The sequence below is a fragment of the Mya arenaria genome, chromosome 17 (assembly GCF_026914265.1).
Source record: "Mya arenaria isolate MELC-2E11 chromosome 17, ASM2691426v1".
Taxonomy (NCBI): domain Eukaryota; kingdom Metazoa; phylum Mollusca; class Bivalvia; order Myida; family Myidae; genus Mya; species Mya arenaria.
The window spans coordinates 23,404,746-23,420,707 of NC_069138.1; the positions used below are offsets into that span (position 1 = coordinate 23,404,746).

Here is a 15,962-nt window from a genome sequence, read left to right on the forward strand (position 1 = left end):
GTTTTCAAACCTTATTCTCCCTACTAAAAATCAGCATTTATATAATATGTAGGTCATATACGCCATATTTGGACTTAATCCCACCCATTTATGCTAATATTTCATTTTGTTAACATTTCTTTTCTTCGCATTGACGCGTATAAAATATGCTAAATTTCTGGGTCAGGTTTTAGCGAAAACACCGATTGCACATGCGCGGTTGACGCTAGTATAATTGGATATTTATCAATGTGTGAACAAACAAGGTAATTATTTTGAAACACCATTTGTTCACAGTATTTGATAATTTTACTAATAACTTCATTGTTCAATGTATACCAGTGATTTTCACTTGACCGAAATCAAAGAATGTTAATAGAAACAGAAAACCAAAATGGTTATACTTTTTTTATTTAAATTAATATGTTCTAAAGAGGTTTACGAATTATTTTGCATAATTTGATAATATTTTCATCAGTGATTATAAACTTTGATCTATTTTTCTATGTAAAATTAAAAAGAAAGTTAAAATAAATGATATGCTACATTTTTATAGATACATGTAAATGCTACATGAACCAAGCGGGCAGCCGAAATGCAAATGATCTATGGACTAAATATATGTCTATTTTATGCCACATGAAAAAAGGTGTTGCATTCCGTGATTATTCCTGTGAAATTCCTGAAAATACTGTGGTTGACGGTTGCTACTCATCAAATTCCACACATTCTACACAGTTGCTTTGAATGGATTTTAATTGTTGATGATTCTTTTCATTTTGATGTTCTGTTATGATAACAATACTTGTTTGTTTTATTCCAGGTACTGGTGTTAAAGATAAAGAGAAGATGATATTGCAGCAATCCAGTTTAATGTTAAAACATGAAATAAAGAATACGATAAATATAATTTCATTTATTTCATATATAAATACACATAGATTATATAATAATTACGAGCACTATGACAGAATAAATACAAGAATTAACACATGAACAGATACATTAATCAAATACAAGCCGAATATGAACAACTGGTTATTTCATATGTAAATACACGAAAATATAATACACATATATATTACATGGATATGAACACTGATGCAATACACGTCTCTATAGAAATATTATGAGCAATATGACAAAATAACTACATGAATAAATACATAAACAAAAACATTTAAATACTTTTGTTGAAATGTTATCAGCACTATGACTGAATAAGTACATGAACAAATACATTTAAATACATTTATAGAAATGTTATGAGCACTATGACATAATAAATACATGAATAAATACATAATCAGCCAAAAACTGTGAAAATTGCAGACTCGGTTTGATTGAGTCAGAGCAATGATCACTTAATTATGAACAGTAACATAATTCAGTTCTAGTCGTCTGCGATTATGTAGTTGGCGGCGGTGGTCGGTCCTAATCCTGTGATGTGGCTGATGGTTCTTAGTAGTTGCGTTGTTGTCATTTCATCCTCTTCATACTTGTCCCAGGCATCTTCCAGTCGTCCATGTAGTTGTGTGTATTTCTTCCGGCGTAACTTGCAGAGTATATTTTCGCTTACTAGTCGTATCTGGATGTCCACTGTTGCTGCCTCTTCTCGGGAGTAATGTAATGAGTTTGTAGAGTCCTAGGTTCGGGTGCGCTGCTCGTGTGTTGATTCGTCTATGCCATCCTTCAAGGTCGTTGTTGGTCCTCACTAGTTCCCGGAAGACCGACCAGTTGCTGGGGGTCCACACAGACCCATGGATCCATGTGGTCTACATATAGTGTACCACATTCAATACTGAGCCCCCAGCTTCCTCGGCTATGGCATTGAGTCTGTTGAAGGCCCCCATGATCTGCTCCCCTGGAAGGTATGGGAGCGACATCAGCTTCCGGAGAAATTCATACATGTCACCTCTCGACAAGTATGACGTCGCAAGCCCCGTTGCCTGAATTTTCCTGTACAGGCGTTGTGTTAGGTGGAACACACATCCCTCGACAACCGACCCAGGGAAGACCTCCCTTATTGCTTGCCATGTGACCGCCTCTAAATCTAACATGAACCACTCGACTTGTGGTTGGTCAAGATGTTCACGGAGACTGGTCAGCTGCTACACGTAATCCCCTTTGCTCCTCCTTGACATCGGGATATAGGCTAGCGGAACTTATCGTTCACGATGAACTTTTCACCAACGAATTCTCTATCGAGCACGAATGCCAGGTCGTTCGGTTCATCTGGGCGCAGTCGTCGGTGGTGATTCGCAGCCCTCGCTAGATTGTCCGGCTTCGGAAGGCTGACATCGTCGTCTGTCACCATCTCCCTCATAACGCGCCCCACGATTGTGGCGGCCGGCTCGAACAGACGCTCCTTCGCCACCTCCTTAACCTTCTTTGATATTTTTACTTTCTTCACTGCCCCCGAATCTGCTGGATGGACATGTCCGCTTACACCAGGAACAAACATGCCCATGTACTCCTTCACAGAAGCAGTACACTTCATTGATTTGTTCCTAACGGCGCATCTCCAATAGTGCCGCTCTCCGACATTAACTCCCTTGGTATAGGATATCCATCGCTGGCAGCCAGCTTTGCGGCCCCTCTCTTGGTCCCATCTTCGACGATCTCGTAGGTTGTTGTAGGAGTCATCTAAGATGTCGTCGGTGAGTTGTCGGTCTGGAAGGGAGTCTTCGAGTGGCGCAGTGGGTCCAATGAATTCTGTGCCGGTTATGTCGAACGTGACATCCGGAATTGCGTGATGTACGTTGTCACGTCTACTGACATCCATGGAATTGCTCAATGGCGATACATCGAGATCCATAGGTGGCGGGATGTCTTCTTCCATCGCAGTGGAGTTGTCCCTTGTCCGATCCATAGTAGTATCGGTCTCGCACTGTGCACACCTCCAGGCCATTGATATATTTCCTCGCCGTAGTTAAAGGTATATCTCATAGACATCCAATAGTGCTGATAATTCAGCTAGACAATTTGTAAGATATAAATCTTTAAGGTAGAAGTCAATCTAGTAGTTATCTTCAGAGTTCTTCAAATTGTTAACAAAAATGTCAAAATTTTGCTGCATATATCTGAGGTAAAAGTTGGTGAGCGTCTCTAAAGATGTCAGCAGGAAATTCTGGAGCAGAGTGCTATTCAGAGATGTACAGCATTATACACTTGGAAATTATCCTTGGAATTTATCAGTGGTCAAGCAAATGCTCACGGATATCGGATGTTTTGCCACTTACCAGTTCGTCTATCTTATTTTATTATACAAAATGGGTAGTTGTTTCGTCAACATATATTTTACAGTTCGTCAACCTTTTAGAATTAGCAATCAATGCAATTTATTAGGTGTGAGCAAACACCAATATAGGAAGAAAGGAATAATTAATTCAGTAGACCATTTTATTGATATTTTACTTCTTGGTGTGTATGTTGACAAGCAGAGTGTATGATATGAGCTCATCCTTTCAGCGGGCACAGGCGTCGACGAGTTGTCCATGAAGTGAAGCATACTTCTTACGTTAGATGCGGGTGTATAGATGCTCCCGGATCTGCAGGTCGGCTTTCTCGGATTCACCGCGGAGGAAGGGGACCAAGACATAGAAGCCAAGGTTTGCTCTCCCAGCTTTGTCGCTGATGCGACGATGATGCCATCCCTCGACATCGTTGTTCGCTCTTATTTGTCCTCGGAACACAGACCAGTTCTCTGGTCGCCACATGAATCCGTTTATCCAGGTCCCCTCCACGTACTAGACGACACGATATACAGGGCCGCCCATCTCTGCTGCTGTCAATGTTTGCTCTTCCAGCTTTGTCGCTGATGCGACGATGCCATCCCTCGACATCGTTATTCGCTCTTATTTGTTCTCTGGTCACCACATGAATCCGTTTATCCAGGTCCCCTCCACGTACTCGACGACCCGATAGACAGGGCCGCCCACCTCTGCTGCTGTCAGCTTCAGTTGTTCAAACGCAGGGACGATGTGTTCGGTCAAACTATTCACTAAATTCTTTCATAAAGTTAATTTCTTTGTTATCCATTCCCAGAGGTCCTGCATAGATACTGGGTACTTTTTACCTACCTCGAAGTGTAGGGAGGTCGCTCCTGTAGGGGACGGTCTGGTATGCGTTCATGACGTCTCTTCTGTAGCATCTTCAATCTGGATGGTGGAAACGGGAAAGGATCTCTCTCAACCTCAAGTGGTGGCGTAGATGATCATCATAGTGTCGTGGCCAGAAATAGCCCTCCATCCCTGGATGCCACGTGTGGGAACCTTGTTATGCATCAACATATCGGGCATAAATAAAAGGTCTTGCGAATCTTATTTTTTTGTTTAACGAAGGAATTATCCTCAGCTCTTTATATAGCTTATTATTGAAGAAAAACCCCTTACTTAGGAAGAATAAGAACAGCGCCGATTGATAGTCAAGTTTATATATATATTCATGATTTTTAACTAAATGTAACACTTCCGTGGCAAACTTTGAAGGTTTTACAATTCGACAAACTTTACATGACCACGAATGATTATACAATAAAGAAAAAGCATTCTTCTCCAAATTATTCTTCCTTTTAACATTCTGTGTCAGTTCTTAATTTTCTGTTAAACAGCTCTTATTTTCCGATTGTACAAAACAGAATTTGGGCAGAAATAAATCATTCAAATTATCCTCTTTTTGAAACTTTGGCCATTAAAATCACCGTCAGACTGAACCAGAATGAGGACAATTAGGGGAACACTCAGGATGTTCAAGTTTGCTTTTGTCCTTCATCCAACAAGCTGCACAAATATGTTGTGCAGCCCTCAATTTGCCTTTAAACACCAATGAATGATTACCTTTTTGCAAACACTTATATTTTTGATAAAAGGAACAAAACCATATTGTCTTTTCATCTTCAGACTGAGCATTTTCCAAAACTTTGGAACGATAACGTGGGTTCGAAACTCGACCGGGTTGAGCTCCTGAGGGAATTGGCTTGTACAAAGTAAATGTTTCTAAATAATGAAAATCATCCCCCCCCATTTGTTCTCCCCTAATTCCATCTTACTCAGAACCGCAGCATAAAAAGACTTCAAATTCTGAAATGAAAAATGAGCATTAAGGTACATGATTCTTTTTAACAAATTTAGACGACCGTTCCTTTCTTTTGAAGTTATCGTCAAGTCAGAAATGATTTCCAGCTCACTTTAATTATAAATATAATCACTTGAATCGACATGAACGTATTGGTTCCCCAAATTTGAATGCCTTTACATTCATGTGTGCCAGAAATACTCATGCTTAAGAATCACTCGTGCTTATAAAATGCCACCTGGTGGTTATTACATAATATAAACAACGGAAATAATTCCCTCTAATTAGTTTTACTCAAACGTAGAAAATAATATTTATTTCGAGTACTCGCCACGTCGTAGATTAATGTTATTTTAAGTTGAAAACACATTTTTTTCGTTTCTGGCCTCGTTATGTTTTATATTTCATAGCACATTTTGTTTTAATTTGTGACAAATCCAACGTCATCACGTAAGTCTATAGAAGAAAAAAAAACAAATGAGCTACAAGACATGTCTTGTATACTTAAAATATCTCTGTATTGAAAGACGTGCAATTTGCAAATATTAGGAGGCACGAGGATCTACTTGTACGTGATCTCGAACGGAAAAAAAGTAATTTTAACACTTACAAAGAATGGCTTCATTTAAGTAAAAAACTGTACTCAATAATTTGTGATCTTGATTTTCATTTCATGTCATTGCTAGTCGTATTTCTTGCTGAATGTTGACATTTTATTTAACAACGTCGGTGACACCATTGTTAAAAAAGATCGCATTTGTTATTAAGTTGTTAGTCAGTGGTATGCAGTTTTAGACACTTAATACACTTGCACTATTGAAAGCAGGTAGGGGTTTGTTTGCACTATCACAAAGAGGTGGGTGATTGAATTGCAAAAAAACAACAAAAACGATCGGTGACGAAATATGTACAGTTAAGTGATATCCATACATATTGTCCATTTTTACACTGTTATCCTTATCTCGGCGTACCTACGTCAGGAGGGTGCGCGCGCATATTTGCCATAACACGCTTAGTAAAACAAACTAATTTGCAAAAACAAAACCAATAAAACATGTCAAAGAAAAAAGTAATTTATCATGTCTACTTTCAGCAAATCTTTAATTACAATTTATTATATTGATTTTGACAGTTAAATATGAGATTGTAAAATAAAAGGTTCAAGTGTGAAACCCACGATTTTGGCCAATTTCTGTAGAAGTTTCTCAGACAGCCTGATTAAGTGTGAACTTTGTTGTTTAGGTACAACTCCAGTTTTGACCAGAATGCTGTGCACATGTCGTAATTACAATTATTATTATGGGATGAACCTAGGTTCTAAAATAGTACGGAATGAACCAGCAAGCATTTTCGTAAATAAGCCGATTTAACTCCAAAATTGGCAGTCTGCATTCGGAAAACAATAGCAATACTGTTATTGACTAAAACAAAGCATCGGTAGGGGTTTGTACGCAAGAGAACGGTATTGAATAGTTGTTTTGAAGCAAAAATGCATTGAGTGAGTCGGGAAGCCTAGTAAGAACGTGCATTGTTTTGACGAGATATTTTAATACAGACATTATTTTGATCTAAAGCAAGCGTCTTCGTAAACGAGCAATCGCTCTTCATTCGGGGCACAAGGTCGTTTCTGAAAATTATCGTTGAAACATATAGAAAACGGTGGTTATACTCATCGAATCGAGGACGTTTATCACTCAAAACAATGAACCGGGAAGCATGGGGACGCACCTGACATTACTGCCCATGATATAGTCTTTGTTTAAAGCTGTTCTCTCACAGCCGGATCGACTGATTTGACATCTTTATTATCTTGGAATGAGGTATACTTTGCTAGATGTCTAGAAAACCGTGATATATATGACTGCTGTGAAAAAATCAGATAGTGTTTTCTTTAATTTCCAGTAAGATGGGTGAATGCAAAAAGGTTCTAAGTGACATTAAATAAAGAAGCATATATAACCATTTTGCTTTCACCCCCTTGAATTTATAATCGATGTTTTATGGCTACAAAAGTTACTTACGCTTTAAAAAAAAAAAATTCAGCAGTTTTTCACACAATTCAGATCTGTTCTATTGTTTAATCTTAAATGATTTAAATTGAAGGATGCTTTTGAGACAAAACATGCAAAATGATGAAACAAGATAAGATCAACAATGACCCTAACTTGTGATGGTCAAGTTTCTGGCACAAAGCGTAATAGTATTTACAGTTACATGCACAAATAATGATTTGCAATGCTAATAAGCTCTTGCTGAATTTCAGCAGGACCCTGTTACATGTGTTGGACTGATATATCAATCACTAAATACCACTGGTATAAGGTCAAAGAAGTCATTGTGCAGAATAGCCACTGTTTGCCTTTACCATCAACTTTGACTAATAAACTTCAAAAACAATACTGGTCATGTTCTGGTCAAAGAGAACCTACCATTAATCTTTCATGGTCTGAGGTCAACCTACAAAATGTATTTTCAAGTTGTTTACAAAACTAAAATGTGTCTGTTTGCAAACATATGCTAGTACATATGCCAATTGTTTTTTACAAAAGTGACAAAATATATATAAAATACATTTAAGGTCAATAAACCAATAAAACAAAGCAGCCCAGGTCTTTTATATCACAGATTCTCTGCAAGCAAAGCTAATTCCATCAAAAGAGCATTTAAACTGTCAACAGCCGGTTAAAGACATTTTCCTGAGGAACAATCCTGGGGATTCATTCACTTTCTTCTGTCAGAGTGGATACGTTTCAATCTGACAGCCTGTAATTTAAATGTACTCATTTGAAAACTGTTTATATTCACAGTGACTTTTTATTTAAAAAAATCCATTAGGTGATGTTACATTAAATGTTACTCATATACAATTAAATGATTAGACATCATGAACAGTAATTTTACAGGTATGAAGCTATGGCGTTTACAGCGTTTAAAAAAACATTTATGAAACAAATGATACATACTTTGTCTGTTTATAATTATTTATAAACTAATATGTTTTAAAAAGGTTATTATTTTTAATTTTAAATACAGAAATGTTGATGCTGAGGACTTGGAAACTGTATGCACCCATAGGCAGATGTCATTCTGTTGATGTTGTCATGGCTGCTACTGAGATCCTGGACTCAACGGCGTGGTCAAGTGTAGATCCAAGCAGCAATATATCTGCCATCGCTGTGGAAGGCTCTGGATGAAGGACGGCAAAGGTCCATGACCAGCTCCTAATAGCAAATGTAATTATGATTACTAGTATGAGATGCATTTTTATTTTAACATGTTCATGGGTATATAATTTTACCCTGTGATTCCAACATCAACAACCTAAAAAAAGTTCTTTAATCTGAAAGTGCTATCCTAATTAAGTGGTTTGAAGATAATCTAATGCAAGCAAATCCTGATAAATTTCAATCAATTTGTATCGGAAAGTCCGCATTAAGTAAAATAGATTCCTTCAGAATTGTAAACTCAGAAATACAATGTGAAGATAGTGTTAAACTCTTGGGAGTAGAAATTGATTTACTGTTAAACTTTGATACTTGCACTATTGAAAGCAGGTAGGGGTTTGTTTGCACTATCACAAAGAGGTGGGTGATTGAATTGCAAAAAAAAACAAAAACGATCGGTGACGAAATATGTACAGTTAAGTGATATCCATACATATTGTCCATTTTTACACTGTTATCCTTATCTCGGCGTACCTACGTCAGGAGGGTGCGCGCGCATATTTGCCATAACACGCTTAGTAAAACAAACTAATTTGCAAAAACAAAACCAATACAACATGTCAAAGAAAAAAGTAATTTATCATGTCTACTTTCAGCAAATCTTTAATTACCATTTATTATATTGATTTTGACAGTTAAATATGAGATTGTAAAATAAAAGGTTCAAGTGTGAAACCCACGATTTTGGCCAATTTCTGTAGAAGTTTCTCAGACAGCCTGATTAAGTGTGAACTTTGTTGTTTAGGTACAACTCCAGTTTTGACCAGAATGCTGTGCACATGTCATAATTACAATTATTATTATGGGATGAACCTAGGTTCTAAAATAGTACGGAATGAACCAGCAAGCATTTTCGTAAATAAGCCGATTTAACTCCAAAATTGGCAGTCTGCATTCGGAAAACAATAGCAATACTGTTATTGACTAAAACAAAGCATCGGTAGGGGTTTGTACGCAAGAGAACGGTATTGAATAGTTGTTTTGAAGCAAAAATGCATTGAGTGAGTCGGGAAGCCTAGTAAGAACGTGCATTGTTTTGACGAGATATTTTAATACAGATATTATTTTGATCTAAAGCAAGCGTCTTCGTAAACGAGCAATCGCTCTTCATTCGGGGCACAAGGTCGTTTCTGAAAATTATCGTTGAAACATATAGAAAACGGTGGTTATACTCATCGAATCGAGGACGTTTATCACTCAAAACAATGAACCGGGAAGCATGGGGACGCACCTGACATTACTGCCCATGATATAGTCTTTGTTTAAAGCTGTTCTCTCACAGCCGGATCGACTGATTTGACATCTTTATTATCTTGGAATGAGGTATACTTTGCTAGATGTCTAGAAAACCGTGATATATATGACTGCTGTGAAAAAATCAGATAGTTTTTTCTTTAATTTCCAGTAAGATGGGTGAAAGCAAAAAGGTTCTAAGTGACATTAAATAAAGAAGCATATATAACCATTTTGCTTTCACCCCCTTGAATTTATAATCGATGTTTTATGGCTACAAAAGTTACTTACGCTTTAAAAAAAAAAAATTCAGCAGTTTTTCACACAATTCAGATCTGTTCTATTGTTTAATCTTAAATGATTTAAATTGAAGGATGCTTTTGAGACAAAACATGCAAAATGATGAAACAAGATAAGATCAACAATGACCCTAACTTGTGATGGTCAAGTTTCTGGCACAAAGCGTAATAGTATTTACAGTTACATGCACAAATAATGATTTGCAATGCTAATAAGCTCTTGCTGAATTTCAGCAGGACCCTGTTACATGTGTTGGACTGATATATCAATCACTAAATACCACTGGTATAAGGTCAAAGAAGTCATTGTGCAGAATAGCCACTGTTTGCCTTTACCATCAACTTTGACTAATAAACTTCAAAAACAATACTGGTCATGTTCTGGTCAAAGAGAACCTACCATTAATCTTTCATGGTCTGAGGTCAACCTACAAAATGTATTTTCAAGTTGTTTACAAAACTAAAATGTGTCTGTTTGCAAACATATGCTAGTACATATGCCAATTGTTTTTTACAAAAGTGACAAAATATATATAAAATACATTTAAGGTCAATAAACCAATAAAACAAAGCAGCCCAGGTCTTTTATATCACAGATTCTCTGCAAGCAAAGCTAATTCCATCAAAAGAGCATTTAAACTGTCAACAGCCGGTTAAAGACATTTTCCTGAGGAACAATCCTGGGGATTCATTCACTTTCTTCTGTCAGAGTGGATACGTTTCAATCTGACAGCCTGTAATTTAAATGTACTCATTTGAAAACTGTTTATATTCACAGTGACTTTTTATTAAAAAAAATCCATTAGGTGATGTTACATTAAATGTTACTCATATACAATTAAATGATTAGACATCATGAACAGTAATTTTACAGGTATGAAGCTATGGCGTTTACAGCGTTTAAAAAAACATTTATGAAACAAATGATACATACTTTGTCTGTTTATAATTATTTATAAACTAATATGTTTTAAAAAGGTTATTATTTTTAATTTTAAATACAGAAATGTTGATGCTGAGGACTTGGAAACTGTATGCACCCATAGGCAGATGTCATTCTGTTGATGTTGTCATGGCTGCTACTGAGATCCTGGACTCAACGGCGTGGTCAAGTGTAGATCCAAGCAGCAATATATCTGCCATCGCTGTGGAAGGCTCTGGATGAAGGACGGCAAAGGTCCATGACCAGCTCCTAATAGCAAATGTAATTATGATTACTAGTATGAGATGCATTTTTATTTTAGCATGTTCATGGGTATATAATTTTACCCTGTGATTCCAACATCAACAACCTAAAAAAAGTTCTTTAATCTGAAAGTGCTATCCTAATTAAGTGGTTTGAAGATAATCTAATGCAAGCAAATCCTGATAAATTTCAATCAATTTGTATCGGAAAGTCCGCATTAAGTAAAATAGATTCCTTCAGAATTGAAAACTCAGAAATACAATGTGAAGATAGTGTTAAACTCTTGGAGTAGAAATTGATTTACTGTTAAACTTTGATGCTCATGTTGCAACTATTTGTAAGAAATCAGCCCGGCAAATCTTGTTAAGATTGTCTAAATATCTCACACAAGATACAAAATTACTTATCTACAAATGTTTTGTCCGTTCCAATTTTAACTACTGCCCTTTAGTATGGCATTTCTGTAATCAACAAAACACTGAAACCCTAGAAAAAATGCAATATAGAGCTCTGAAATTAGTCTTTAATGATTATACATCGAGTTATAAACAATTTTTAGAAAGGGTAAATATGCCAACCCTTTATATAAGCAGGCTAAGACAAATCGCTGTTGAAGTTTTCAAATGCTTACACAAGTTATCTCCCATTTACATACAAGAACTTGTCTCTGTTAAATCTAAACATTACTCTTTCAGACATAAAAAACATGCTCGACATTCCAAGTGTAAATACAGTTACTTATATATGGTAAGGAAAGCTTTTGAGGCCACCCAAGTATGGAACAGTCTGCCAAACGAATTACGCACAACTACTGATTTCAAAGAGTTGAAGAGACTGATCCATACTTGTGGCAGCAAATGTAAATGCTCTATGTGTGTATGTATAGTTTAACCGCTTTTCTGTTATTCCTTTTACCTTACACATATTCTGTCATTTACGGGTGTGTTAGTATATCTGCCCGTCTCGATTCCAAGTCTATGGGCAGAAGTTCTAAATTGTGCAAGAGCATATCGAAATTTGCTTTCATGGATTGTTTCTAAATATTTTTCTCAAATGAACGCATGTTTAAATAAGGTGTTTGTTCTTAACCTAGGTGAATTATTGATATATGCGTACCAGTTTTAGCAAAATTCGTCTATAATTCTCTTTTTGATTACTTCAGCTGTGTAATTATCGATAATTTCAGTTCGCCAAATCAAAAAAAACCATGTCCATTCAAAATATTTTTAACTTGAGTGGCCCAGTTTTTATTTTTATATGTTTTATTATCTGTTCGTAATGCGTTATAAGTATGTTGGATTAAGCTATTATCTCTCGAAACAAGAACTTTTTTTCTAATATCTTATTTAATGTATTTGCCTATATACTATCATTGGTACCCTTTCAAGTTCTCCGTATAACGCAATTAAGTTTGTTGATTATTTTTTTTACTCCGAGTATATAGCAAAGTTATTTCACATAAATCATTTCTATGTCGGTAGCTGGATGTATACCCCAGATTTCCGAGCAATAATTAAGAAATGAGCCCACTAGGACATCAAACAGTTTAAGTTTCTGATGAACGGGAGGTTTAGTATTATTAAATATTTGATATAATTTATACAGTGAAAAAGATGCATGTTGAGCAATCAGTTTTTGAGACCTATTGAAGTTGTCACTTTTAAACAAATTGATTCCCAAGTATTTAAAGGAATTAACAACTTATATTGGGTTATATAATATCGATCGAGGCTTTAAACATTTACGCTGGAAGCTGATCAGTGCCTGGACATTTATTGTTATTTTGAGACAATACAGCCTTTCTTATTTCTGTTACACTTATTTCTATTTCAAGTAAATTATCATTTATTTGTTCATCGTTTACGTTTGTAATGTAAGGCCCATCTTGATTTGATGCGGTGTGCCCGGACAAATCCTTGAAATGAGTAAATAGATCATCTAAAGTTAAAGAATCGGCACGGACTTCTGTTTTACGAGATTTTTCCCTCAATGATTTCCAAAACTGCCTAGGGTTTGTAGAGGCTAGATTATTTACTCTGATTCATTCTTCTTTACGGTATTTAATAAAAGCTTTCGTTTTAGTTATTTTATATTGATACCGCTCAAAAAGAAAGTTATTTCTATTATCTTCTTTTATTCCGGTTATATATATTTCGCTTGCGCTTGAACTCTTTTTCCTATCATAACAGTCTTTATTAAACCACTTCTTATTTGTATGTTTATGTTTACTGGTTTCAAAAATTCCCACTGTATTGATCTTTTTCTTGATCTTTATCTTTATTGCCTCCTGCTGTCTATCACAGATCATTAATCTTATTAAGCAAAAAGACTTAGTACTGATTTTTAACAAACATAAAATTCAAATTTGGGATAATATGCTGTTTTTTTAAGTATTTACCATGCATTTTTTACATCAAATAAAAAGTAACAATAGAATAATTCCCTTTCGTGTAATGTTATCATAGCAGGGTTCTTGACACTTCCTGTGTATTCCTGTTTATTGGTTTTGACCAATTGACACTGTTACAATTGGTAATCTCATTACAATAGCATGAATAAGCTTTTTTTTTTTTATCAAATTCAATTTATTTTAAAGATGCACTCTTACTCCCAAACAAGTTTTACCACAATTAATGATATTGTTTAAATATTCCAAAAGAGTTTACTAAATGTCAAAAACGATGGCATTTGTGAGGAATATAGAGTTAAACTTGAAAGCAGTGAACATAAAACACAGTATTTCTACTGTCTATAGTCTACAGAAAAACTTTTAGCATTAACCATTTAATATTTTTGCGTTTTCTGCTATTAAATACACGGTTACAATCTTGTTATCAGTAATTAATATTTTCCATAAATGCATTATTTAATTAGTAGTTAACGGTTTATCACTCAAACTTTATGTTATTTATGTATGTATAAATGTTGAATAAGAGTGTCACTTTAATTGTTTTGGGGCCATTTGGAAGAGTAGTTCCCTTTTGTGCATTTTTATGAAATCCTGTTCATTTGTTTATGGGACTACGAATATAAGGTTTAATACTTATAGATTATCTCCTCAAAACTTTTATTATGTTTATTTATCATTTCACAGAATTATATATATACAATCTGTCACAATCTGATGATTAAGATCAAAAGGCATTGATGGGGGGGGGGTCATTCAATATCAAATGCTTATACTAGGCTTTTAATTATCTATTTAAGAAAAAAACAATCATGAATATATGTAATAACTATACATGATAGTTACAGCAAAATACAATATCAATTAGATTGATATGTATATACATTTTGGTGAAATTATAATGTAATGCATCGAAAAAGATGTTTCTGAAAATAGCACTTATTAAGACGAGACAACTTTATATAGATGGTTAATGTATTTGTTATACATATCTGGTGTCACAGTCTTCCAGAACTCTTGTATACCTTGAACCAGTTCTTCCTTATTCTTTGGCTTCCTGGTCTTTCTGATGTAGCCAGCCCACATATTTTCAATTGGATTCATATCGGGAGACTCGGGTTGGATATGTCAGTGTGTAATGCCATTCTCTGTAAGGAATGCCCTAGTAGAAATACTGACATGTTTTGGGTCATTGTCTTGCATAAGTCTATATCCGCATGCATACACATCTTTCACAAAGGGCAACCATGCTTTTTGAAGAATGGATTGATAATATATGGAAATCATTTTATCTGTAAAGATATGAATTGATGTTGCCCCTCGTCTTGAAATTCAAGCCCAGACATGGACTTGAAAAGGATGTTTTGGTTTTCCTTTCAGCATCTCTTTCATGCCTTTCTTATACACAGTGCGTCGAGAGCTTGTCTGTATTTTAATCGTTGATTCATCTGTAAAGATTATGTTATTAAACATTTCTTATTGGTTAACACATGAAATGGCATGAATGAGACGCTTTGTTGGTTTGGAAGGATTGTTTGACAGTATTTAGTGTTTTTTCTAAAGCATCCAAAATTGTGCCGAGTACTCCTCAATGTACTGATGGAAACTTGTACACCAAAAGCCTGCTTTATTTTGTAGCATAACTCTCTTGATGATAATTCACCATTCTCTGATAGGCATGCGTCAATGTATTTAAGATGATCTTCATTAAGTGTTCGTGGCTTCACACAAGTCCTGGGCTTGATACATGTGCCATTACGTTTGAAGTAGTTTACCCACATATTCACTGTTTGACGACTTATTTTCACATTCTCTTCTTCAAGCAATACGCAAACTATTTCACTTTGGTTTTTGGTCTGGTGCAAGCTAATAATCCGTTCACGTAAATAAGGCGAAAGGCGTGTTATGTGTATAATAATGATGTAAGATAGTCATTAACTGGAGACTGCTTTTAAAATGAAGTATTTCTTTTACTTTAATATACTTTATTGTGTCTGGTTTTTTTTTAAGGTAACAATGTTTGACATGTTTATGAAGCATGTCTTGTTTATTGAGTTAAGGTGTCATAGCAAGGTTATTATATCCTGTGTATTGATTATTGACTAAGCCAACTGAGACTTTTGGGGATGACACTTTAACAATTCATTGTAGTTGTCCCTCAAAAAACTTGTATAAGTAAGTATAGAGTGTAAAAAATGTTAGACATTTATATTCAACTTAATTATCAACAATAATCATAATAACATTTTATCATTTTTATTGAGAATATTGCTGGTTGTAATCTTAAATATCTTATCAAAACTAGTATTATCATTGTTGAATCAGTAGTAAAATTATTTTTGATAATTTTGAGATGAAACTGAAGTGGCATGAAAGCATTTTATGTAGACCTGTGCTGGATTAGATCAGATAACTGCAGGGGGGAGGGGGGCAATAAAGATAAAATTCAATACACAGATAACCTCAGTGTACTATACTCTGTTTTTGATTTTTTAATATTTTGAATCAAATCATACAAATGTTAGACAAATTTATATTAAACTATTTATCAACAATAT

The 15,962-nt window shown here is 35.2% G+C and overlaps 1 pseudogene; it reads right to left on the minus strand.

Annotated features, from left to right (window-relative positions):
• Positions 1-1,372: 1,372 nt before the first annotated feature.
• On the minus strand, positions 1,373-2,851 carry LOC128223283 (uncharacterized; annotated as a pseudogene).
• Between the last annotated feature and the right edge of the window lie 13,111 nt (positions 2,852-15,962).